The 22,287-nt window shown below is 40.0% G+C and overlaps 35 non-coding genes and 8 pseudogenes across 35 annotated transcripts; all 43 read left to right on the forward strand.

The window, feature by feature from the left end:
- The first annotated feature begins 65 nt into the window (after positions 1-65).
- LOC146015650 (5S ribosomal RNA) lies at positions 66-184 on the forward strand. Its single transcript, XR_014448565.1, has one exon. It is a non-coding gene; the product is annotated as a 5S ribosomal RNA (ribosomal RNA).
- A 346-nt stretch (positions 185-530) lies between these two features.
- LOC146011881 (5S ribosomal RNA) lies at positions 531-649 on the forward strand. Its single transcript, XR_014445063.1, has one exon. It is a non-coding gene; the product is annotated as a 5S ribosomal RNA (ribosomal RNA).
- Positions 650-995: 346 nt separating this feature from the next.
- On the forward strand, positions 996-1,114 carry LOC146014637 (5S ribosomal RNA). Its single transcript, XR_014447585.1, has one exon. It is a non-coding gene; the product is annotated as a 5S ribosomal RNA (ribosomal RNA).
- Positions 1,115-1,459: 345 nt separating this feature from the next.
- Positions 1,460-1,578, forward strand: LOC146011882 (5S ribosomal RNA). Its single transcript, XR_014445064.1, has one exon. It is a non-coding gene; the product is annotated as a 5S ribosomal RNA (ribosomal RNA).
- Positions 1,579-1,923: 345 nt separating this feature from the next.
- Positions 1,924-2,042, forward strand: LOC146011883 (5S ribosomal RNA). The gene has a single exon (XR_014445065.1). It is a non-coding gene; the product is annotated as a 5S ribosomal RNA (ribosomal RNA).
- Positions 2,043-2,387: 345 nt separating this feature from the next.
- On the forward strand, positions 2,388-2,506 carry LOC146015250 (5S ribosomal RNA). The gene has a single exon (XR_014448177.1). It is a non-coding gene; the product is annotated as a 5S ribosomal RNA (ribosomal RNA).
- A 345-nt stretch (positions 2,507-2,851) lies between these two features.
- LOC146015651 (5S ribosomal RNA) lies at positions 2,852-2,970 on the forward strand. Its single transcript, XR_014448566.1, has one exon. It is a non-coding gene; the product is annotated as a 5S ribosomal RNA (ribosomal RNA).
- Positions 2,971-3,315: 345 nt separating this feature from the next.
- On the forward strand, positions 3,316-3,434 carry LOC146016698 (5S ribosomal RNA). Its single transcript, XR_014449580.1, has one exon. It is a non-coding gene; the product is annotated as a 5S ribosomal RNA (ribosomal RNA).
- A 346-nt stretch (positions 3,435-3,780) lies between these two features.
- On the forward strand, positions 3,781-3,899 carry LOC146011884 (5S ribosomal RNA). Its single transcript, XR_014445066.1, has one exon. It is a non-coding gene; the product is annotated as a 5S ribosomal RNA (ribosomal RNA).
- A 345-nt stretch (positions 3,900-4,244) lies between these two features.
- Positions 4,245-4,363, forward strand: LOC146011215 (5S ribosomal RNA; annotated as a pseudogene).
- Positions 4,364-4,708: 345 nt separating this feature from the next.
- Positions 4,709-4,827, forward strand: LOC146014521 (5S ribosomal RNA). Its single transcript, XR_014447473.1, has one exon. It is a non-coding gene; the product is annotated as a 5S ribosomal RNA (ribosomal RNA).
- A 344-nt stretch (positions 4,828-5,171) lies between these two features.
- LOC146017502 (5S ribosomal RNA) lies at positions 5,172-5,290 on the forward strand. The gene has a single exon (XR_014450371.1). It is a non-coding gene; the product is annotated as a 5S ribosomal RNA (ribosomal RNA).
- Positions 5,291-5,635: 345 nt separating this feature from the next.
- Positions 5,636-5,754, forward strand: LOC146011252 (5S ribosomal RNA; annotated as a pseudogene).
- Positions 5,755-6,099: 345 nt separating this feature from the next.
- Positions 6,100-6,218, forward strand: LOC146015251 (5S ribosomal RNA). The gene has a single exon (XR_014448178.1). It is a non-coding gene; the product is annotated as a 5S ribosomal RNA (ribosomal RNA).
- A 345-nt stretch (positions 6,219-6,563) lies between these two features.
- Positions 6,564-6,683, forward strand: LOC146011353 (5S ribosomal RNA; annotated as a pseudogene).
- A 345-nt stretch (positions 6,684-7,028) lies between these two features.
- LOC146010570 (5S ribosomal RNA) lies at positions 7,029-7,147 on the forward strand (annotated as a pseudogene).
- A 346-nt stretch (positions 7,148-7,493) lies between these two features.
- Positions 7,494-7,612, forward strand: LOC146011885 (5S ribosomal RNA). The gene has a single exon (XR_014445067.1). It is a non-coding gene; the product is annotated as a 5S ribosomal RNA (ribosomal RNA).
- Positions 7,613-7,957: 345 nt separating this feature from the next.
- On the forward strand, positions 7,958-8,076 carry LOC146010268 (5S ribosomal RNA). Its single transcript, XR_014444783.1, has one exon. It is a non-coding gene; the product is annotated as a 5S ribosomal RNA (ribosomal RNA).
- A 345-nt stretch (positions 8,077-8,421) lies between these two features.
- On the forward strand, positions 8,422-8,540 carry LOC146014522 (5S ribosomal RNA). Its single transcript, XR_014447474.1, has one exon. It is a non-coding gene; the product is annotated as a 5S ribosomal RNA (ribosomal RNA).
- Positions 8,541-8,885: 345 nt separating this feature from the next.
- Positions 8,886-9,004, forward strand: LOC146011887 (5S ribosomal RNA). Its single transcript, XR_014445069.1, has one exon. It is a non-coding gene; the product is annotated as a 5S ribosomal RNA (ribosomal RNA).
- Positions 9,005-9,349: 345 nt separating this feature from the next.
- Positions 9,350-9,468, forward strand: LOC146017608 (5S ribosomal RNA). The gene has a single exon (XR_014450474.1). It is a non-coding gene; the product is annotated as a 5S ribosomal RNA (ribosomal RNA).
- Positions 9,469-9,813: 345 nt separating this feature from the next.
- LOC146016666 (5S ribosomal RNA) lies at positions 9,814-9,932 on the forward strand. Its single transcript, XR_014449549.1, has one exon. It is a non-coding gene; the product is annotated as a 5S ribosomal RNA (ribosomal RNA).
- Positions 9,933-10,277: 345 nt separating this feature from the next.
- Positions 10,278-10,396, forward strand: LOC146011888 (5S ribosomal RNA). Its single transcript, XR_014445070.1, has one exon. It is a non-coding gene; the product is annotated as a 5S ribosomal RNA (ribosomal RNA).
- Positions 10,397-10,741: 345 nt separating this feature from the next.
- LOC146017481 (5S ribosomal RNA) lies at positions 10,742-10,860 on the forward strand. The gene has a single exon (XR_014450350.1). It is a non-coding gene; the product is annotated as a 5S ribosomal RNA (ribosomal RNA).
- A 346-nt stretch (positions 10,861-11,206) lies between these two features.
- Positions 11,207-11,325, forward strand: LOC146011889 (5S ribosomal RNA). Its single transcript, XR_014445071.1, has one exon. It is a non-coding gene; the product is annotated as a 5S ribosomal RNA (ribosomal RNA).
- Positions 11,326-11,669: 344 nt separating this feature from the next.
- Positions 11,670-11,788, forward strand: LOC146017482 (5S ribosomal RNA). Its single transcript, XR_014450351.1, has one exon. It is a non-coding gene; the product is annotated as a 5S ribosomal RNA (ribosomal RNA).
- A 346-nt stretch (positions 11,789-12,134) lies between these two features.
- Positions 12,135-12,253, forward strand: LOC146011890 (5S ribosomal RNA). Its single transcript, XR_014445072.1, has one exon. It is a non-coding gene; the product is annotated as a 5S ribosomal RNA (ribosomal RNA).
- Positions 12,254-12,598: 345 nt separating this feature from the next.
- Positions 12,599-12,717, forward strand: LOC146014501 (5S ribosomal RNA). Its single transcript, XR_014447453.1, has one exon. It is a non-coding gene; the product is annotated as a 5S ribosomal RNA (ribosomal RNA).
- Positions 12,718-15,553: 2,836 nt separating this feature from the next.
- On the forward strand, positions 15,554-15,672 carry LOC146011891 (5S ribosomal RNA). Its single transcript, XR_014445073.1, has one exon. It is a non-coding gene; the product is annotated as a 5S ribosomal RNA (ribosomal RNA).
- Positions 15,673-16,017: 345 nt separating this feature from the next.
- Positions 16,018-16,136, forward strand: LOC146011323 (5S ribosomal RNA; annotated as a pseudogene).
- A 346-nt stretch (positions 16,137-16,482) lies between these two features.
- LOC146011892 (5S ribosomal RNA) lies at positions 16,483-16,601 on the forward strand. The gene has a single exon (XR_014445074.1). It is a non-coding gene; the product is annotated as a 5S ribosomal RNA (ribosomal RNA).
- A 345-nt stretch (positions 16,602-16,946) lies between these two features.
- Positions 16,947-17,065, forward strand: LOC146011349 (5S ribosomal RNA; annotated as a pseudogene).
- A 345-nt stretch (positions 17,066-17,410) lies between these two features.
- Positions 17,411-17,529, forward strand: LOC146011893 (5S ribosomal RNA). Its single transcript, XR_014445075.1, has one exon. It is a non-coding gene; the product is annotated as a 5S ribosomal RNA (ribosomal RNA).
- Positions 17,530-17,875: 346 nt separating this feature from the next.
- On the forward strand, positions 17,876-17,994 carry LOC146015074 (5S ribosomal RNA). Its single transcript, XR_014448006.1, has one exon. It is a non-coding gene; the product is annotated as a 5S ribosomal RNA (ribosomal RNA).
- A 346-nt stretch (positions 17,995-18,340) lies between these two features.
- Positions 18,341-18,459, forward strand: LOC146016866 (5S ribosomal RNA). The gene has a single exon (XR_014449748.1). It is a non-coding gene; the product is annotated as a 5S ribosomal RNA (ribosomal RNA).
- Positions 18,460-18,804: 345 nt separating this feature from the next.
- Positions 18,805-18,923, forward strand: LOC146016402 (5S ribosomal RNA). The gene has a single exon (XR_014449295.1). It is a non-coding gene; the product is annotated as a 5S ribosomal RNA (ribosomal RNA).
- Positions 18,924-19,269: 346 nt separating this feature from the next.
- LOC146011894 (5S ribosomal RNA) lies at positions 19,270-19,388 on the forward strand. The gene has a single exon (XR_014445076.1). It is a non-coding gene; the product is annotated as a 5S ribosomal RNA (ribosomal RNA).
- A 345-nt stretch (positions 19,389-19,733) lies between these two features.
- Positions 19,734-19,852, forward strand: LOC146011584 (5S ribosomal RNA; annotated as a pseudogene).
- A 345-nt stretch (positions 19,853-20,197) lies between these two features.
- On the forward strand, positions 20,198-20,316 carry LOC146011895 (5S ribosomal RNA). The gene has a single exon (XR_014445077.1). It is a non-coding gene; the product is annotated as a 5S ribosomal RNA (ribosomal RNA).
- A 345-nt stretch (positions 20,317-20,661) lies between these two features.
- LOC146011316 (5S ribosomal RNA) lies at positions 20,662-20,780 on the forward strand (annotated as a pseudogene).
- Positions 20,781-21,125: 345 nt separating this feature from the next.
- On the forward strand, positions 21,126-21,244 carry LOC146013943 (5S ribosomal RNA). The gene has a single exon (XR_014446905.1). It is a non-coding gene; the product is annotated as a 5S ribosomal RNA (ribosomal RNA).
- A 345-nt stretch (positions 21,245-21,589) lies between these two features.
- Positions 21,590-21,708, forward strand: LOC146017599 (5S ribosomal RNA). The gene has a single exon (XR_014450466.1). It is a non-coding gene; the product is annotated as a 5S ribosomal RNA (ribosomal RNA).
- A 345-nt stretch (positions 21,709-22,053) lies between these two features.
- Positions 22,054-22,172, forward strand: LOC146014282 (5S ribosomal RNA). Its single transcript, XR_014447231.1, has one exon. It is a non-coding gene; the product is annotated as a 5S ribosomal RNA (ribosomal RNA).
- Positions 22,173-22,287: the final 115 nt, after the last annotated feature.

The following is a 22,287-nucleotide window of genomic DNA, read 5'->3' on the forward strand; positions in this document are numbered from 1 at the left end:
GGAAACTTTTTTATTAGCTTACCTGGTGATAGCAGTAGAAGAGGGCAAAAAAGTGCCTGTATTTCACCTACAGCCATACCACATTGGATAGGCCCAATCTCGTCTGTTCTTGGAAGCTAAGCAGTGTTGGGCCTGGTTAGTACTTGGGTGGGAGACCACATGGGAACACCAGGTGCTGTAGGTTTTTTCACATTACAGGCAATTTTTTTTTTATTCTCTAGCTATTTAAATTGGAAACTTTTTCTTTTTATTGCCAGTACAGACATTTGGAAGAGGTCAAACAGACACAATAGCCATCACCTAAAGACTTACCACACTGTTTAGGCCCAGGTCCAACTGCTTTTGGCAGCTAAACAGTGTTGATCCTCTTTAGTAGTTTAATTTAAGACCCCCTGCTAATATCATGTCCTGTAGGTCGTTTTACATTACCAACACATGATTTTTTTCAGTAAGCCAATACAGTTAGGAAACTTTTTTATTAGCTTACCTGGTGATAGAAGTAGAAGAGGGCAAAAAAGTGCATGTATCTCACCTACAGCCATACCACATTGGATAGGCCCAATCTCGTCTGATCTTGGAAGCTAAGCAGTGTTGGGCCTGGTTAGTACTTGGGTGGGAGACCACATGGGAACACCAGGTGCTGTAGGTTTTTTCACATTACAGGCAAATTGTTTTTATTCTCTAGCTATTTAAATTGGAAACTTTTTCTTTTTATTGCCAGTACAGACATTTGGAAGAGGTCAAACAGACACAATAGCCATCACCTAAAGACTTACCACACTGTTTAGGCCCAATTCCAACTGCTTTTGGCAGCTAAACAGTGTTGAGCCTGTTTAGTAGTTTAATTTAAGACCCCCTGCTAATATCATGTCCTGTAGGTCTTTTTACATTACCAACACATGATTTTTTTTAAGTAAGCCAATACAGTTAGGAAACTTTTTTATTAGCTTACCTGGTGATAAAAGTAGAAGAGGGCAAAAAAGTGCCTGTATCTCACCTACAGCCATACCACATTGGATAGGCCCAATTTCGTCTGATCTTGGAAGCTAAGCAGTGTTGGGCCTGGTTAGTACTTGGGTGGGAGACCACCTGGGAACACCAGGTGCTGTAGGTTTTTTCACATTACTGGCAAATTGTTTTTATTCTCTAGCTATTTAAATTGGAAACTTTTTCTTTTTATTGCCAGCACAGACATTTGGAAGAGGTCAAACAGACACAATAGCCATCACCTAAAGACTTACCACACTGTTTAGGCTCAATTCCAACTGTTTTTGGCAGCTAAACAGTGTTGAGCCTCTTTTGTAGTTTAATTTAAGACCCCCTGCTAATATCATGTCCTGTAGGTCTTTTTACATTACCAACACATGATTTTTTTCAGTAAGCCAATACAGTTAGGAAACTTTTGTATTAGCTTACCTGGTGATAGAAGTAGAAGAGAGCAAAAAAGTGCTTTTAACTCACCTACAGCCATACCACATTGGATAGGCCCAATCTCGTCTGATCTTGGAAGCTAAGCAGTGTTGGGCCTGGTTAGTACTTGGGTGGGAGACCACATGGGAACACCAGGTGCTGTAGGTTTTTTCACATTACTGGAAAATTGTTTTTATTCTCTAGCTATTTAAATTGGAAACTTTTTCTTTTTATTGCCAGTACAGACATTTGGAAGAGGTCAAACAGACACAATAGCCATCACCTAAAGACTTACCACACTGTTTAGGCCCAATTCCAACTGCTTTTGGCAGCTAAACAGTGTTGAGCCTCTTTAGTAGTTTAATTTAAGACCCCCTGCTAATATCATGTCCTGTAGGTCTTTTTACATTACCAACACATGATTTTTTTCAGTAAGCCAATACAGTTAGGAAACTTTTGTATTAGCTTACCTGGTGATAGAAGTAGAAGAGGGCAAAAAAGTGAATTTAACTCACCTACAGCCATACCACATTGGATAGGCCCAATCTCGTCTGATCTTGGAAGCTAAGCAGTGTTGGGCCTGGTTAGTACTTGGGTGGGAGACCACATGGGAACACCAGGTGCTGTAGGTTTTTTCACATTACTGGTAAATTGTTTTTATTCTCTAGCTATTTATATTGGAAACTTTTTCATTTTATTGCCAGCACAGACATTTGGAAGAGGTCAAACAGACACAATAGCCATCACCTAAAGACTTACCACAATGTTTAGGCTCAATTCCAACTGCTTTTGGCAGCTAAACAGTGTTTAGCCTCTTTTGTAGTTTAATTTAAGACCCCCTGCTAATATCATGTCCTGTAGGTCTTTTTACATTACCAACACATGATTTTTTTCAGTAAGCCAATACAGTTAGGAAACTTTTGTATTAGCTTACCTGGTGATAGAAGTAGAAGAGGGCAAAAAAGTGCCTGTATCTCACCTACAGCCATACCACATTGGATAGGCCCAATCTCGTCTGATCTTGGAAGCTAAGCAGTGTTGGGCCTGGTTAGTACTTGGGTGGGAGACCACATGGGAACACCAGGTGCTGTAGGGTTTTTCACATTACAGGCAAATTGTTTTTATTCTCTAGCTATTTAAATTGGAAACTTTTTCTTTTTATTGCCAGTACAGACATTTGGAAGAGGTCAAACAGACACAATAGCCATCACATAAAGACTTACCACACTGTTTAGGCCCAATTCCAACTGCTTTTGACAGCTAAACAGTGTTGAGCCTCTTTAGTAGTTTAATTTAAGACCCCCTGCTAATATCATGTCCTGTAGGTCTTTTTACATTACCAACACATGATTTTTTTCAGTAAGCCAATACAGTTAGGAAACTTTTTTATTAGCTTACCTGGTGATAGAAGTAGAAGAGGGCAAAAAAGTGCCTGCATTTCACCTACAGCCATACCACATTGGATAGGCCCAATCTCGTCTGTTCTTGGAAGCTAAGCAGTGTTGGGCCTGGTTAGTACTTGGGTGGGAGACCACATGGGAACACCAGGTGCTGTAGGTTTTTTCACATTACAGGCAAATTTTTTTTATTCTCTAGCTATTTAAATTGGAAACTTTTTCTTTTTATTGCCAGTACAGACATTTGGAAGAGGTCAAACAGACACAATAGCCATCACCTAAAGACTTACCACACTGTTTAGGCCCAATTCCAACTGCTTTTGGCAGCTAAACAGTGTTGATCCTCTTTAGTAGTTTAATTTAAGACCCCCTGCTAATATCATGTCCTGTAGGTCGTTTTACATTACCAACACATGATTTTTTTCAGTAAGCCAATACAGTTAGGAAACTTTTTTATTAGCTTACCTGGTGATATAAGTAGAAGAGGGCAAAAAAGTGCATGTATCTCACCTACAGCCATACCACATTGGATAGGCCCAATCTCGTCTGATCTTGGAAGCTAAGCAGTGTTGGGCCTGGTTAGTACTTGGGTGGGAGACCACATGGTAACACCAGGTGCTGTAGGTTTTTTTCACATTACAGGCAAATTGTTTTTATTCTCTAGCTATTTAAATTGGAAACTTTTTCTTTTTATTGCCAGTACAGACATTTGGAAGAGGTCAAACAGACACAATAGCCAACACCTAAAGACTTACCACACTGTTTAGGCACAATTCCAACTGCTTTTGGCAGCTAAACAGTGTTGAGCCTCTTTAGTAGTTTAATTTAAGACCCCCTGCTAATATCATGTCCTGTAGGTCTTTTTACATTACCAACACATGATTTTTTTCAGTAAGCCAATACAGTTAGGAAACTTTTTTATTAGCTTACCTGGTGATAGAAGTAGAAGAGGGCAAAAAAGTGCCTGTTTCTCACCTACAGCCATACCACATTGGATAGGCCCAATCTCGTCTGATCTTGGAAGCTAAGCAGTGTTGGGCCTGGTTAGTACTTGGGTGGGAGACCACATGGGAACACCAGGTGCTGTAGGTTTTTTCACATTACAGGCAAATTGTTTTTATTCTCTAGCTATTTAAATTGGAAACTTTTTCTTTTTATTGCCAGTACAGACATTTGGAAGAGGTCAAACAGACACAATAGCCATCTCCTAAAGACTTACCACACTGTTTAGGCCCAATTCCAACTACTTTTGGCAGCTAAACAGTGTTGAGCCTCTTTAGTAGTTTAATTTAAGACCCCCTGCTAATATCATGTCCTGTAGGTCTTTTTACATTACCAACACATGATTTTTTTCAGTAAGCCAATACAGTTAGGAAACTTTTGTATTAGCTTACCTGGTGATAGAAGTAGAAGAGGGCAAAAAAGTGAATTTAACTCACCTACAGCCATACCACATTGGATAGGCCCAATCTCGTCTAATCTTGAAAGCTAAGCAGTGTTGGGCATGGTTAGTACTTGGGTGGGAGACCACATGGGAACACCAGGTGCTGTAGGTTTTTTCACATTACTGGCAAATTGTTTTTATTCTCTAGCTATTTATATTGGAAACTTTTTCATTTTATTGCCAGCACAGACATTTGGAAGAGGTCAAACAGACACAATAGCCATCACCTAAAGACTTACCACAATGTTTAGGCTCAATTCCAACTGCTTTTGGCAGCTAAACAGTGTTGAGCCTCTTTTGTAGTTTAATTTAAGACCCCCTGCTAATATCATGTCCTGTAGGTCTTTTTACATTACCAACACATGATTTTTTTCAGTAAGCCAATACAGTTAGGAAACTTTTGTATTAGCTTACCTGGTAATAGAAGTAGAAGAGGGCAAAAAAGTGGCTTTAACTCACCTGCAGCCATACCACATTGGATAGGCCCAATCTCGTCTGATCTTGGAAGCTAAGCAGTGTTGGGCCTGGTTAGTACTTGGGTGGGAGACCACATGGGAACACCAGGTGCTGTAGGTTTTTTCACATTACTGGCAAATTGTTTTTATTCTCTAGCTATTTAAATTGGAAACTTTTTCTTTTTATTGCCAGCACAGACATTTGGAAGAGGTCAAAGAGACACAATAGCCATCACCTAAAGACTTACCACACTGTTTAGGCCCAATTCCAACTGCTTTTGGCAGCTAAACAGTGTTGAGCCTCTTTAGTAGTTTAATTTAAGACCCCCTGCTAATATCATGTCCTGTAGGTCTTTTTACATTACCAACACATGATTTTTTTCAGTAAGCCAATACAGTTAGGAAACTTTTTTATTAGCTTACCTGTGATAGAAGTAGAAGAGGGCAAAAAAGTGCCTGTATCTCACCTACAGCCATACCACATTAGATAGGCCCAATCTCGTCTGATCTTGGAAGCTAAGCAGTGTTGGGCCTGGTTAGTACTTGGGTAGGAGACCACATGGGAACACCAGGTGCTGTAGGTTTTTTCACATTACAGGCAAATTGTTTTTATTCTCTAGCTATTTAAATTGGAAACTTTTTCTTTTTATTGCCAGTACAGACATTTGGAAGAGGTCAAACAGACACAATAGCCATCACATAAAGACTTACCACACTGTTTAGGCCCAATTCCAACTGCTTTTGGCAGCTAAACAGTGTTGAGCCTCTTTAGTAGTTTAATTTAAGACCCCCTGCTAATATCATGTCCTGTAGGTCTTTTTACATTACCAACACATGATTTTTTTCAGTAAGCCAATACAGTTAGGAAACTTTTTTATTAGCTTACCTGGTGATAGAAGTAGAAGAGGGCAAAAAAGTGCCTGTATTTCACCTACAGCCATACAACATTGGATAGGCCCAATCTTGTCTGTTCTTGGAAGCTAAGCAGTGTTGGGCCTGGTTAGTACTTGGGTGGGAGACCACATGGGAACACCAGGTGCTGTAGGTTTTTTCACATTACAGGCAAATTGTTTTTATTCTCTAGCTATTTATATTGGAAACTTTTTATTTTTATTTCCAGCACAGACATTTGGAAGAGGTCAAACAGACACAATAGCCATCACCTAAAGACTTACCACACTGTTTAGGCTCAATTCCAACTGCTTTTGGCAGCTAAACAGTGTTGAGCCTCTTTTGTAGTTTAATTTAAGACCCCCTGCTAATATCATGTCCTGTAGGTTTTTTTACATTACCAACACATGATTTTTTTCAGTAAGCCAATACAGTTAGGAAACTTTTGTATTAGCTTACCAGGTGATAGAAGTAGAAGAGGGCAAAAAAGTGGCTTTAACTCACCTACAGCCATACCACATTGGATAGGCCCAATCTCGTCTGATCTTGGAAGCTAAGCAGTGTTGGGCCTGGTTAGTACTTGGGTGGGAGACCACATGGGAACACCAGGTGCTGTAGGGTTTTTCACATTACAGGCAAATTGTTTTTATTCTCTAGCTATTTAAATTGGAAACTTTTTCTTTTTATTGCCAGTACAGACATTTGGAAGAGGTCAAACAGACACAATAGCCATCACATAAAGACTTACCACACTGTTTAGGCCCAATTCCAACTGCTTTTGACAGCTAAACAGTGTTGAGCCTCTTTAGTAGTTTAATTTAAGACCCCCTGCTAATATCATGTCCTGTAGGTCTTTTTACATTACCAACACATGATTTTTTTCAGTAAGCCAATACAGTTAGGAAACTTTTTTATTAGCTTACCTGGTGATAGAAGTAGAAGAGGGCAAAAAAGTGCCTGTATTTCACCTACAGCCATACCACATTGGATAGGCCCAATCTTGTCTGTTCTTGGAAGCTAAGCAGTGTTGGGCCTGGTTAGTACTTGGGTGGGAGACCACAATGGGAACACCAGGTGCTGTAGGTTTTTTCACATTACAGGCAAATTGTTTTTATTCTCTAGCTATTTAAATTGGAAACTTTTTCTTTTTATTGCCAGTACAGACATTTGGAAGAGGTCAAACAGACACAATAGCCATCACCTAAAGACTTACCACACTGTTTAGGCCCAATTCCAACTGCTTTTGGCAGCTAAACAGTGTTGATCCTCTTTAGTAGTTTAATTTAAGACCCCCTGCTAATATCATGTCCTGTAGGTCGTTTTACATTACCAACACATGATTTTTTTCAGTAAGCCAATACAGTTAGGAAACTTTTTTATTAGCTTACCTGGTGATAGAAGTAGAAGAGGGCAAAAAAGTGCATGTATCTCACCTAGAGCCATACCACATTGGATAGGCCCAATCTCGTCTGATCTTGGAAGCTAAGCAGTGTTGGGCCTGGTTAGTACTTGGGTGGGAGACCACATGGTAACACCAGGTGCTGTAGGTTTTTTTCACATTACAGGCAAATTGTTTTTATTCTCTAGCTATTTAAATTGGAAACTTTTTCTTTTTATTGCCAGTACAGACATTTGGAAGAGGTCAAACAGACACAATAGCCAACACCTAAAGACTTACCACACTGTTTAGGCCCAATTCCAACTGCTTTTGGCAGCTAAACAGTGTTGAGCCTCTTTAGTAGTTTAATTTAAGACCCCCTGCTAATATCATGTCCTGTAGGTCTTTTTACATTACCAACACATGATTTTTTTCAGTAAGCCAATACAGTTAGGAAACTTTTTTATTAGCTTACCTGGTGATAGAAGTAGAAGAGGGCAAAAAAGTGCCTGTTTCTCACCTACAGCCATACCACATTGGATAGGCCCAATCTCGTCTGATCTTGGAAGCTAAGCAGTGTTGGGCCTGGTTAGTACTTGGGTGGGAGACCACATGGGAACACCAGGTGCTGTAGGTTTTTTCACATTACAGGCAAATTGTTTTTATTCTCTAGCTATTTAAATTGGAAACTTTTTCTTTTTATTGCCAGTACAGACATTTGGAAGAGGTCAAACAGACACAATAGCCATCTCCTAAAGACTTACCACACTGTTTAGGCCCAATTCCAACTACTTTTGGCAGCTAAACAGTGTTGAGCCTCTTTAGTAGTTTAATTTAAGACCCCCTGCTAATATCATGTCCTGTAGGTCTTTTTACATTACCAACACATGATTTTTTTCAGTAAGCCAATACAGTTAGGAAACTTTTGTATTAGCTTACCTGGTGATAGAAGTAGAAGAGGGCAAAAAAGTGAATTTAACTCACCTACAGCCATACCACATTGGATAGGCCCAATCTCGTCTAATCTTGAAAGCTAAGCAGTGTTGGGCCTGGTTAGTACTTGGGTGGGAGACCACATGGGAACACCAGGTGCTGTAGGTTTTTTCACATTACTGGCAAATTGTTTTTATTCTCTAGCTATTTAAATTGGAAACTTTTTCTTTTTATTGCCAGTACAGACATTTGGAAGAGGTCAAACAGACACAATAGCCATCACCTAAAGACTTACCACAATGTTTAGGCTCAATTCCAACTGCTTTTGGCAGCTAAACAGTGTTGAGCCTCTTTTGTAGTTTAATTTAAGACCCCCTGCTAATATCATGTCCTGTAGGTCTTTTTACATTACCAACACATGATTTTTTTCAGTAAGCCAATACAGTTAGGAAACTTTTGTATTAGCTTACCTGGTAATAGAAGTAGAAGAGGGCAAAAAAGTGGCTTTAACTCACCTGCAGCCATACCACATTGGATAGGCCCAATCTCGTCTGATCTTGGAAGCTAAGCAGTGTTGGGCCTGGTTAGTACTTGGGTGGGAGACCACATGGGAACACCAGGTGCTGTAGGTTTTTTCACATTACTGGCAAATTGTTTTTATTCTCTAGCTATTTAAATTGGAAACTTTTTCTTTTTATTGCCAGCACAGACATTTGGAAGAGGTCAAACAAACACAATAGCCATCACCTAAAGACTTACCACACTGTTTAGGCCCAATTCCAACTGCTTTTGGCAGCTAAACAGTGTTGAGCCTCTTTAGTAGTTTAATTTAAGACCCCCTGCTAATATCATGTCCTGTAGGTCTTTTTACATTACCAACACATGATTTTTTTCAGTAAGCCAATACAGTTAGGAAACTTTTTTATTAGCTTACCTGGTGATAGAAGTAGAAGAGGGCAAAAAAGTGCCTGTATCTCACCTACAGCCATACCACATTGGATAGGCCCAATCTCGTCTGATCTTGGAAGCTAAGCAGTGTTGGGCCTGGTTAGTACTTGGGTGGGAGACCACATGGGAACACCAGGTGCTGTAGGTTTTTTCACATTACAGGCAAATTGTTTTTATTCTCTAGCTATTTAAATTGGAAACTTTTTCTTTTTATTGCCAGTACAGACATTTGGAAGAGGTCAAACAGACACAATAGCCATCACATAAAGACTTACCACACTGTTTAGGCCCAATTCCAACTGCTTTTGGCAGCTAAACAGTGTTGAGCCTCTTTAGTAGTTTAATTTAAGACCCCCTGCTAATATCATGTCCTGTAGGTCTTTTTACATTACCAACACATGATTTTTTTCAGTAAGCCAATACAGTTAGGAAACTTTTTTATTAGCTTACCTGGTGATAGAAGTAGAAGAGGGCAAAAAAGTGCCTGTATTTCACCTACAGCCATACCACATTGGATAGGCCAAATCTCGTCTGTTCTTGGAAGCTAAGCAGTGTTGGGCCTGGTTAGTACTTGGGTGGGAGACCACATGGGAACACCAGGTGCTGTAGGTTTTTTCACATTACAGGCAAATTGTTTTTATTCTCTAGCTATTTATATTGGAAACTTTTTATTTTTATTTCCAGCACAGACATTTGGAAGAGGTCAAACAGACACAATAGCCATCACCTAAAGACTTACCACACTGTTTAGGCTCAATTCCAACTGCTTTTGGCAGCTAAACAGTGTTGAGCCTCTTTTGTAGTTTAATTTAAGACCCCCTGCTAATATCATGTCCTGTAGGTCTTTTTACATTACCAACACATGATTTTTTTCAGTAAGCCAATACAGTTAGGAAACTTTTGTATTAGCTTACCAGGTGATAGAAGTAGAAGAGGGCAAAAAAGTGGCTTTAACTCACCTACATTCATACCACATTGGATAGGCCCAATCTCGTCTGATCTTGGAAGCTAAGCAGTGTTGGGCCTGGTTAGTACTTGGGTGGGAGACCACATGGGAACACCAGGTGCTGTAGGTTTTTTCACATTACTGGCAAATTGTTTTTATTCTCTAGCTATTTAAATAGGAAACTTTTTCTTTTTATTGCCAGCACAGACATATGGAAGAGGTCAAACAGACACAATAGCCATCACCTAAAGACTTACCACACTGTTTAGGCCCAATTCCAACTGCTTTTGGCAGCTAAACAGTGTTGAGCCTCTTTAGTAGTTTAATTTAAGACCCCCTGCTAATATCATGTCCTGTAGGTCTTTTTACATTACCAACACATGTTTTTTTTCAGTAAGCCAATACAGTTAGGAAACTTTTGTATTAGCTTACCTGGTGATAGAAGTAGAAGAGGGCAAAAAAGTGCCTTTAACTCACCTACAGCCATACCACATTGGATAGGCCCAATCTCGTCTGATCTTGGAAGCTAAGCAGTGTTGGGCCTGGTTAGTACTTGGGTGGGAGACCACATGGGAACACCAGGTGCTGTAGGTTTTTTCACATTACTGGCAAATTGTTTTTATTCTCTAGCTATTTAAATAGGAAACTTTATCTTTTTATTGCCAGCACAGACATTTGGAAGAGGTCAAACAGACACAATAGCCATCACCTAAAGACTTACCAAACTGTTTAGGCCCAATTCCAACTGCTTTTGGCAGCTAAACAGTGTTGAGCCTCTTTAGTAGTTTAATTTAAGACCCCCTGCTAATATCATGTCCTGTAGGTCTTTTTACATTACCAACACATGATTTTTTTCAGTAAGCCAATACAGTTAGGAAACTTTTTTATTAGCTTACCTGGTGATAGAAGTAGAAGAGGGCAAAAAAGTGCCTGTATCTCAACTACAGCCATACCACATTGGATAGGCCCAATCTCGTCTGAACTTGGAAGCTAAGCAGTGTTGGGCCTGGTTAGTACTTGGGTGGGAGACCACATGGGAACACCAGTTGCTGTAGGTTTTTTCACATTACAGGCAATTTTTTTTTTATTCTCTAGCTATTTAAATTGGAAACTTTTTATTTTTATTGCCAGTACAGACATTTGGAAGAGGTCAAACAGACACAATAGCCATCACCTAAAGACTTACCACACTGTTTAGGCCCAATTCCAAATGCTTTTGGCAGCTAAACAGTGTTGGGCCTCTTTAGTAGTTTAATTTAAGACTCCCTGCTAATATCATGTCCTGTAGGTCTTTTTACATTACCAACACATGATTTTTTTCAGTAAGCCAATACAGTTAGGAAACTTTTTTATTAGCTTACCTGGTGATAGAAGTAGAAGAGGGCAAAAAAGTGCCTGTATCTCACCTACAGCCATACCACATTGGATAGGCCCAATCTCGTCTGATCTTGGAAGCTAAGCAGTGTTGGGCCTGGTTAGTACTTGGGTGGGAGACCACATGGGAACACCAGGTGCTGTAGGTTTTTTCACATTACTGGCAAATTTTTTTATTCTCTAGCTATTTAAATAGGAAACTTTATCTTTTTATTGCCAGCACAGACATTTGGAAGAGGTCAAACAGACACAATAGCCATCACCTAAAGACTTACCAAACTGTTTAGGCCCAATTCCAACTGCTTTTGGCAGCTAAACAGTGTTGAGCCTCTTTAGTAGTTTAATTTAAGACCCCCTGCTAATATCATGTCCTGTAGGTCTTTTTACATTACCAACACATGATTTTTTTCAGTAAGCCAATACAGTTAGGAAACTTTTTTATTAGCTTACCTGGTGATAGAAGTAGAAGAGGGCAAAAAAGTGCCTGTATCTCAACTACAGCCATACCACATTGGATAGGCCCAATCTCGTCTGAACTTGGAAGCTAAGCAGTGTTGGGCCTGGTTAGTACTTGGGTGGGAGACCACATGGGAACACCAGTTGCTGTAGGTTTTTTCACATTACAGGCAATTTTTTTTTTATTCTCTAGCTATTTAAATTGGAAACTTTTTATTTTTATTGCCAGTACAGACATTTGGAAGAGGTCAAACAGACACAATAGCCATCACCTAAAGACTTACCACACTGTTTAGGCCCAATTCCAAATGCTTTTGGCAGCTAAACAGTGTTGGGCCTCTTTAGTAGTTTAATTTAAGACTCCCTGCTAATATCATGTCCTGTAGGTCTTTTTACATTACCAACACATGATTTTTTTCAGTAAGCCAATACAGTTAGGAAACTTTTTTATTAGCTTACCTGGTGATAGAAGTAGAAGAGGGCAAAAAAGTGCCTGTATCTCACCTACAGCCATACCACATTGGATAGGCCCAATCTCGTCTGATCTTGGAAGCTAAGCAGTGTTGGGCCTGGTTAGTACTTGGGTGGGAGACCACATGGGAACACCAGGTGCTGTAGGTTTTTTCACATTACTGGCAAATTTTTTTTATTCTCTAGCTATTTAAATAGGAAACTTTATCTTTTTATTGCCAGCACAGACATTTGGAAGAGGTCAAACAGACACAATAGCCATCACCTAAAGACTTACCAAACTGTTTAGGCCCAATTCCAACTGCTTTTGGCAGCTAAACAGTGTTGAGCCTCTTTAGTAGTTTAATTTAAGACCCCCTGCTAATATCATGTCCTGTAGGTCTTTTTACATTACCAACACATGATTTTTTTCAGTAAGCCAATACAGTTAGGAAACTTTTTTATTAGCTTACCTGGTGATAGAAGTAGAAGAGGGCAAAAAAGTGCCTGTATCTCAACTACAGCCATACCACATTGGATAGGCCCAATCTCGTCTGAACTTGGAAGCTAAGCAGTGTTGGGCCTGGTTAGTACTTGGGTGGGAGACCACATGGGAACACCAGGTGCTGTAGGTTTTTTCACATTACAGGCAAATTTTTTTTTATTCTCTAGCTATTTAACCCCTTCACGACATTTGACGTATATATACGTCATGGTCGGGAAGTACTTCCCGACACATGACGTATATATACGTCATGACTTCTAACTGTCACTGCGTCTAGAGACGCAGTGACAGTTAGGTGATGTCTGCTGTCCCTGACAGCAGACATCCCCCCTCGCCGCCCAGGGGGGGCAGGGGTGCCCCCCCCGGTCGGCGATCGCTGTGATTGGCTGTTCAAATCTGAACAGCCATTCACAGCTTTTTCTGTGTTACCGGCGGCTAAGCCGCTCGGTAACACAGGGATTCACTGGTGATCGGTGCTGTCAAGTACAGCACCGATCACCACCGATGTGCAGCCCCCCCTCGACCCCGCCGGGCACTCACCCGGCAGCAGCAGCAGCTCCCCCGGAGCGTCTGGAGCGCACGCAGCGCTGCCCTCCTCCCCCCTCCCCCCGCAGCAGCAGCAGCAGCATCAAGCTGCAGAAAAAGTTAAAAAATGTACAGTATGCACTGAAAAAGTATATTTATATATATTTATATATATATATATATATATATACACACACATATATATATATATATATATATATATATATATATATGTGTGTGTATATATATTTGTATATATATATATATATATATATATACACACATATATATATATATATATATATATATATGTGTGTGTGTGTGTGTGTGTGTGTATATACCGCACCGATTACCACCGAACGCCAGCCCCCCCCCCCCCCCTCCCACCCGGCAGCCCCCCTCCCTCCCACCCACCCGGCTGCCGCAGCACCAGCACCCCTCCCACCCCCCCCCGCCAGCCGCAGCGCCAGCCCCCCTCCCAAAGCTGGTGACTAAAATGGGGTCACTTGTGGGGGGGTTCCACTGTATTGGTGCTTCGGGGGTCTTGCTAATGCGACATAGCACCCACCATTCAATCCACCACCAAAAATCACTCCTTCCCTTCTGAGTCCTGCCATGCACCCAACTGGTATTTTTTGGTCACACGTGAGGCATTGCCGTACTCGGGAGAAATTGGGGCACAGATTTTGGGGTGCTTTGTCTCCTTCATTCCTTGTGAAAATAAAAAATTTTGAGCCAGAACTGCATTTTTCTGTAAAAAATTACATTTTTTTACACAAAAATGCAGATCTGGCTCAAAATTTTTCATTTTCACAAGGAATGAAGGAGACAAAGCACCCCAAAATCTGTGCCCCAATTTCTCCCGAGTACGGCAATGCCTCATGTGTGACCAAAAAATACCAGTTGGGTGCATGGCAGGACTCAGAAGGGAAGGAGTGATTTTTGGATTTTGCAGCACAGATTCTGGTTGAATGACCCCCGAAACACCCATACAGTGGAACCCCCCCACAAGTGACCCCATTTTGCAAACTACACCCTTCAGGGAATTCATCAAGGGGTATAGTGTACATTTCAAACCCCCCGGGGTTTCACCAATTTTGATACAACTGAGCTGTGAAAATGAAAAATTAATTTTTTTCATTTTCACTGCCCAGTTGTACCACAATTGGTGAAACCCCTGGGGGTTTGAAATGTACACTATACCCCTAGATGAATTCCCTGAAGGGTGTAGTTTGCAAAATGGGGTCACTTGTGGGGGGGTACCTAACTTTTAGCATCTTATGGTGCCTAGAAACCTACATGGTGCCTAAAAAATAATCTCATAAAAAGGAGGCTCCAAAATCAAGTAGGTGCTCCTTCTATTATGAAGCCTGTGGTTTGGTCACCGTGCACACTAGGGCCACATATAGGATATTTATGAAAACCAAAGAATTGGGGGAATCAATTTTTAGTCACATTTCTCTAGTAAAATCTACTGTGTTCCTTAGAAAAATGTATTAAAATTGCAAATCTGCAAAAAAAATGAAATTTTGAAATTTCACCTACACTTTCTTTTAATTCCTGTGAAACACCTAAAGGGTTAACAAACTTCCAAAATGCTGTTTTGAATACTGTGAGGGGTGCAGTTTTTGAAATGGCATCATTTATGGGGGTGTCTCACATACAAGTCACTCAAAGTCACATCATACCTGACCTGGTCCCTAAAAAAATCAGAGTTTGAAATTTTCTTGAAAATTTAAGAATTTGCTATTCATATTTTAAGCCTCCTAGTGTCCAAAAAAATGAAAATGAGGTTGAAATAATGATGGCAACATAAAGTAGACATATGGTCTATGTTAGTTATTCACTATTTTGAGTGGTAAGATTATTTGTCTCACAAGCAGAAAATTTAACATTTTGCAAATCGCAAAATTTTCCATTTTTTTACGACATTTTGGTATTTTTCACAAAAAAACACAGACTGTATCGACAAAAATTTACCACTAACTTGAAGTACAATGTGTCACGAGAAAACAATCTCAAAATCACTGGGATAAGTAAAAGCAAAAAAAAGTTATCCCCACTTAAGTGATACATGCCAGATTTGAAAAAAAGGGCTCTGTCAGGAAGGCAAAAACTGGCTCTGTCATGAAGGGGTTAAATTGGAAACTTTTTCTTTTTATTGCCAGCACAGACATTTGGAAGAGGTCAAACAGACACAATAGCCATCACCTAAAGACTTACCACACTGTTTAGGCTCAATTCCAACTGCTTTTGGCAGCTAAACAGTGTTGAGCCTCTTTTGTAGTTTAATTTAAGACCCCCTGCTAATATCATGTCCTGTAGGTCTTTTTACATTACCAACACATGATTTTTTTCAGTAAGCCAAAACAGTTAGGGAACTTTTTTATTAGCTTACCTGGTGATAGAAGTAGAAGAGGGCAAAAAAGTGCTTATATCTCACCTACAGCCATACCACATTGGATAGGCCCAATCTCGTCTGATCTTGGAAGCTAAGCAGTGTTGGGCCTGGTTAGTACTTGGGTGGGAGACCACATGGGAACACCAGGTGCTGTAGGTTTTTTCACATTACTGGCAAATTGTTTTTATTCTCTAGCTATTTAAATTGGAAACTTTTTCTTTTTGTTGCCAACACTGACATTTGGAAGAGGTAAAACAGACACAATATCCATCACCTAAAGACTTACCACATTGTTTAGGCCCAATTCCAACTGCTTTTGGCAGCTAAACAGTGTTGAGGCTCTTTAGTAGTTTAATTTAAGACCCCCTGCTAATATCATGTCCTGTAGGTCTTTTTACATTACCAACACATGATTTTTTTCAGTAAGCCAATACAGTTAGGTAACTTTTTTATTAGTTTACCTGGTGATAGAAGTAGAAGAGGGCAAAAAAGTGCCTGGATCTCACCTACATCCATACCTCATTGGATAGGCCCAATCTCGTCTGATCCTGGAAGCTAAGCAGTGTTGGGCCTGGTTAGTACTTGGGTAGGAGACCACATGGGAACACCAGGTGCTGTAGGTTTTTTCACATTACTGGCAAATTGTTTTTATTCTCTAGCTATTTAAATTGGAAACTTTTTCTTTTTATTGCCAGCACTGACATTTGGAAGAGGTAAAACAGACACAATATCCATCACCTAAAGACTTACCACACTGTTTAGGCCCAATTCCAACTGCTTTTGGCAGCTAAACAGTGTTGAGGCTCTTTAGTAGTTTAATTTAAGACCCCCTGCTAATATCATGTCCTGTAGGTCTTTTTACATTACCAACACATGATTTTTTTTAAGTAAGCCAATACAGTTAGGAAACTTTTTTATTAGCTTACCTGGTGATAGAAGTAGAAGAGGGCAAAAAAGTGCCTGTATCTCACCTACAGCCATACCACATTGGATAGGCCCAATCTCGTCTGATCTTGGAAGCTAAGCAGTGTTGGGCCTGGTTAGTACTTGGGTGGGAGACCACATGGGAACACCAGGTGCTGTAGGTTTTTTCACATTACTGGCAAATTGTTTTTATTCTCTAGCTATTTAAATTGGAAACGTTTTCTTTTTATTGCCAGCACAGACATTTGGAAGCAGTCAAACAGACACAATAGCCATCACCTAAAGACTTAACACACTGTTTAGGCTCAATTCCAACTGCTTTTGGCAGCTAAACAGTGTTGAGCCTCTTTTGTAGTTTAATTTAAGACCCCCTGCTAATATCATGTCCTGTAGGTCTTTTTACATTACCAACACATGATGTTTTTCAGTAAGCCAATACAGTTAGGAAACTTTTGTATTAGCTTACCTGGTGATAGAAGTAGAAGAGGGCAAAAAAGTGCCTTTATCTCACATACAGCCATACCACATTGGATAGGCCCAATCTCGTCGGATCTTGGAAACTAAGCAGTGTTCGTCCTGGTTAGTACTTGGGTGGGAGACCACATGGGAACACCAGGTGCTGTAGGTTTTTTCACATTACTGGCAAATTGTTTTTATTCTCTAGCTATTTAAATTGGAAACTTTTTCTTTTTATTGCCAGCACAGACATTTGGAAGAGGTCAAACAGACACAATAGCCATCACCTAAAGACTTACCACACTGTTTAGGTGCAATTCCAACTGCTTTTGGCAGCTAAACAGTGTTGAGCCTCTTTAGTAGTTTAATTTAAGACCCCCTGCTAATATCATGTCCTGTAGGTCTTTTTACATAACCAACACATGATTTTTTTCAGTAAGCCAATACAGTTAGGAAACTTTTGTATTAGCTTACCTGGTGATAGAAGTAGAAGAGGGCAAAAAAGTGCCTGTATCTCACCTACAGCCATACCACATTGGATAGGCCCAATCTCGTCTGATCTTGGAAGCTAAGCAGTGTTGGGCCTGGTTAGTACTTGGGTGGGAGACCACATGGGAACACCAGGTGCTGTAGGTTTTTTCACATTACTGGCAAATTGTTTTTATTCTCTAGCTATTTAAATTGGAAACATTTTCTTTTTATTGCCAGCACTGACATTTGGAAGAGGTAAAACAGACACAATATCCATCACCTAAAGACTTACCACACTGTTTAGGCCCAATTCCAACTGCTTTTGGCAGCTAAACAGTGTTGAGGCTCTTTAGTAGTTTAATTTAAGACCCCCTGCTAATATCATGTCCTGTAGGTCTTTTTACATTACCAACACATGATTTTTTTTAAGTAAGCCAATACAGTTAGGAAACTTTTTTATTAGCTTACCTGGTGATAGAAGTAGAAGAGGGCAAAAAAGTGCCTGTATCTCACCTACAGCCAAACCACATTGGATAGGCCCAATCTCGTCTGATCTTGGAAGCTAAGCAGTGTTGGGCCTGGTTAGTACTTGGGTGGGAGACCACATGGGAACACCAGGTGCTGTAGGTTTTTTCACATTACTGGCAAATTGTTTTTATTCTCTAGCTATTTAAATTGGAAACATTTTCTTTTTATTGCCAGCACTGACATTTGGAAGAGGTAAAACAGACACAATATCCATCACCTAAAGACTTACCACACTGTTTAGGCCCAATTCCAACTGCTTTTGGCAGCTAAACAGTGTTGAGGCTCTTTAGTAGTTTAATTTAAGACCCCCTGCTAATATCATGTCCTGTAGGTCTTTTTACATTACCAACACATGATTTTTTTTAAGTAAGCCAATACAGTTAGGAAACTTTTTTATTAGCTTACCTGGTGATAGAAGTAGAAGAGGGCAAAAAAGTGCCTATATCTCACCTACAGCCATACCACATTGGATAGGCCCAATCTCGTCTGATCTTGGAAGCTAAGCAGTGTTGGGCCTGGTTAGTACTTGGGTGGGAGACCACATGGGAACACTAGGTGCTGTAGATTTTTTTACATTACTGGCAAATTGTTTTTATTCTCTAGCTATTTAAATTGGAAACTTTTTCTTTTTATTGCCAGCACTGACATTTTGAAGAGGTCAAACAGACACAATAGCCATCACCTAAAGACTTACCACACTGTTTAGGCTCAATTCCAACTGCTTTTGGCAGCTAAACAGTGTTGAGCCACTTTTGTAGTTTAATTTAAGACCCCCTGCTAATATCATGTCCTGTAGGTCTTTTTACATTACCAACACATGATTTTTTTCAGTAAGCCAATACAGTTAGGAAACTTTTTTATTAGCTTACCTGGTGATAGAAGTAGAAGAGGGCAAAAAAGTGCCTGTATCTCACCTACAGCCATACCTCATTGGATAGGCCCAATCTCGTCTGATCTTGGAAGCTAAGCAGTGTTGGGCCTGGTTAGTACTTGGGTAGGAGACCACATGGGAACACCAGGTGCTGTAGGTTTTTTCACATTACTGGCAAATTGTTTTTATTCTCTAGCTATTTAAATTGGAAACTTTTTCTTTTTATTGCCAGCACTGACATTTGGAAGAGGTAAAACAGACACAATATCCATCACCTAAAGACTTACCACACTGTTTAGGCCCAATTCCAACTGCTTTTGGCAGCTAAACAGTGTTGAGGCTCTTTAGTAGTTTAATTTAAGACCCCCTGCTAATATCATGTCCTGTAGGTCTTTTTACATTACCAACACATGATTTTTTTTAAGTAAGCCAATACAGTTAGGAAACTTTTTTATTAGCTTACCTGGTGATAGAAGTAGAAGAGGGCAAAAAAGTGCCTGTATCTCACCTACAGCCATACCACATTGGATAGGCCCAATCTCGTCTGATCTTGGAAGCTAAGCAGTGTTGGGCCTGGTTAGTACTTGGGTGGGAGACCACATGGGAACACCAGGTGCTGTAGGTTTTTTCACATTACTGGCAAATTGTTTTTATTCTCTAGCTATTTAAATTGGAAACGTTTTCTTTTTATTGCCAGCACAGACATTTGGAAGCAGTCAAACAGACACAATAGCCATCACCTAAAGACTTAACACACTGTTTAGGCTCAATTCCAACTGCTTTTGGCAGCTAAACAGTGTTGAGCCTCTTTTGTAGTTTAATTTAAGACCCCCTGCTAATATCATGTCCTGTAGGTCTTTTTACATTACCAACACATGATGTTTTTCAGTAAGCCAATACAGTTAGGAAACTTTTGTATTAGCTTACCTGGTGATAGAAGTAGAAGAGGGCAAAAAAGTGCCTATATCTCACATACAGCCATACCACATTGGATAGGCCCAATCTCGTCGGATCTTGGAAACTAAGCAGTGTTCGTCCTGGTTAGTACTTGGGTGGGAGACCACATGGGAACATAAGGTGCTGTAGGTTTTTTCACATTACTGGCAAATTGTTTTTATTCTCTAGCTATTTAAATTGGAAACTTTTTCTTTTTATTGCCAGCACTGACATTTGGAAGAGGTAAAACAGACACAATATCCATCACCTAAAGACTTACCACACTGTTTAGGCCCAATTCCAACTGCTTTTGGCAGCTAAACAGTGTTGAGCCTCTTTAGTAGTTTAATTTAAGACCCCCTGCTAATATCATGTCCTGTAGGTCTTTTTACATTACCAACACATGATTTTTTTCAGTAAGCCAATACAGTTAGGAAACTTTTGTATTAGCTTACCTGGTGATAGAAGTAGAAGAGGGCAAAAAAGTGCCTATATCTCACCTACAGCCATACCACATTGGATAGGCCCAATCTCGTCTGATCTTGGAAGCTAAGCAGTGTTGGGCCTGGTTAGTACTTGGGTGGGAGACCACATGGGAACACCAGGTGCTGTAGGTTTTTTCACATTACTGGCAAATTGTTTTTATTCTCTAGCTATTTAAATTGGAAACTTTTTCTTTTTATTGCCAACACTGACATTTGGAAGAGGTAAAACAGACACAATAGCCATCACCTAAAGACTTACCACATTGTTTAGGCCCAATTCCAACTGCTTTTGGCAGCTAAACAGTGTTGAGGCTCTTTAGTAGTTTAATTTAAGACCCCCTGCTAATATCATGTCCTGTAGGTCTTTTTACATTACCAACACATGATTTTTTTCAGTAAGCCAATACAGTTAGGTAACTTTTTTATTAGCTTACCTGGTGATAGAAGTAGAAGAGGGCAAAAAAGTGCCTGGATCTCACCTACAGCCATACCTCATTGGATAGGCCAAATCTCGTCTGATCTTGGAAGCTAAGCAGTGTTGGGCCTGGTTAGTACTTGGGTAGGAGACCACATGGGAACACCGGTTGCTGTAGGTTTTTTCACATTACTGGCAAATTGTTTTTATTCTCTAGCTATTTAAATTGGAAACTTTTTCTTTTTATTGCCAGCACTGACATTTGGAAGAGGTAAAACAGACACAATATCCATCACCTAAAGACTTACCACATTGTTTAGGCCCAATTCCAACTGCTTTTGGCAGCTAAACAGTGTTGAGCCTCTTTTGTAGTTTAATTTAAGACCCCCTGCTAATATCATGTCCTGTAGGTCTTTTTACATTACCAACACATGATTTTTTTCAGTAAGCCAATACAGTTAGGAAACTTTTGTATAAGCTTACCTGGTGATAAAAGTAGAAGAGGGTAAAAAAGTGCCTATATCTCACCTACAGCCATACCACATTGGATAAGCCCAATCTCGTCTGACCTTGGAAGCTAAGCAGTGTTGGGCCTGGTTAGTACTTGGGTGGGAGACCACATGGGAACACCAGGTGCTGTAGGTTTTTTCACATTACTGGCAAATTGTTTTTATTCTCTAGCTATTTAAATTGGAAACTTTTTCTTTTTATTGCCAGCACAAACATTTGGAAGAGTTCAAACAGACACAATAGCCATCACCTAAAGACTTACCACACTGTTTAGGCCCAATTCCAACTGCTTTTGGCAGCTAAACAGTGTTGAGCCTCTTTAGTAGTTTAATTTAAGACCCCCTGCTAATATCATGTCCTGTAGGTATTTTTACATTACCAACACATGATTTTTTTCAGTAAGCCAATACAGTTAGGAAACTTTTTTATTAGCTTACCTGGTGATAGAAGTAGAAGAGGGCAAAAAAGTGCCTGTATCTCACCTACAGCCATACCACATTGGATAGGCCCAATCTCATCTGATCTTATAAGCTAAGCAGTGTTGGGCCTGGTTAGTACTTGGGTGGGAGACCACATGGGAACACCAGGTGCTGTAGGTTTTTTCACATTACTGGCAAATTGTTTTTATTCTCTAGCTATTTAAATTGGAAACTTTTTCTTTTTATTGCCAGCACAGACATTTGGAAGAGGTCAAACAGACACAATAGCCATCACCTAAAGACTTACCACACTGTTTAGGCCCAATTCCAACTGCTTTTGGCAGCTAAACAGTGTTGAGCCTCTTTAGTAGTTTAATTTAAGACCCCCTGCTAATATCATGTCCTGTAGGTCTTTTTACATTACCAACACATGATTTTTTTCAGTAAGCCAATACAGTTAGGAAACTTTTTTATTAGCCTACCTGGTGATAGAAGTAGAAGAGGGCAAAAAAGTGCCTGTATCTCACCTATAGCCATACCACATTGGATAGGCCCAATCTCGTCTGATCTTGGAAGCTAAGCAGTGTTGGGCCTGGTTAGTACTTGGGTGGGAGACCACATGGGAACACCAGGTGCTGTAGGTTTTTTCACATTACTGGCAAATTGTTTTTATTCTCTAGCTATTTAACCCCTTCCCGACATTTGACCTACATGGTCATGGTCGGGATGTACTTCCCGACGCATGGCATAAATGTACGT

Source organism: Crinia signifera, chromosome 6 (assembly GCF_055691185.1).
Source record: "Crinia signifera chromosome 6, ASM5569118v1, whole genome shotgun sequence".
In the NCBI taxonomy this organism is placed as follows: domain Eukaryota; kingdom Metazoa; phylum Chordata; class Amphibia; order Anura; family Myobatrachidae; genus Crinia; species Crinia signifera.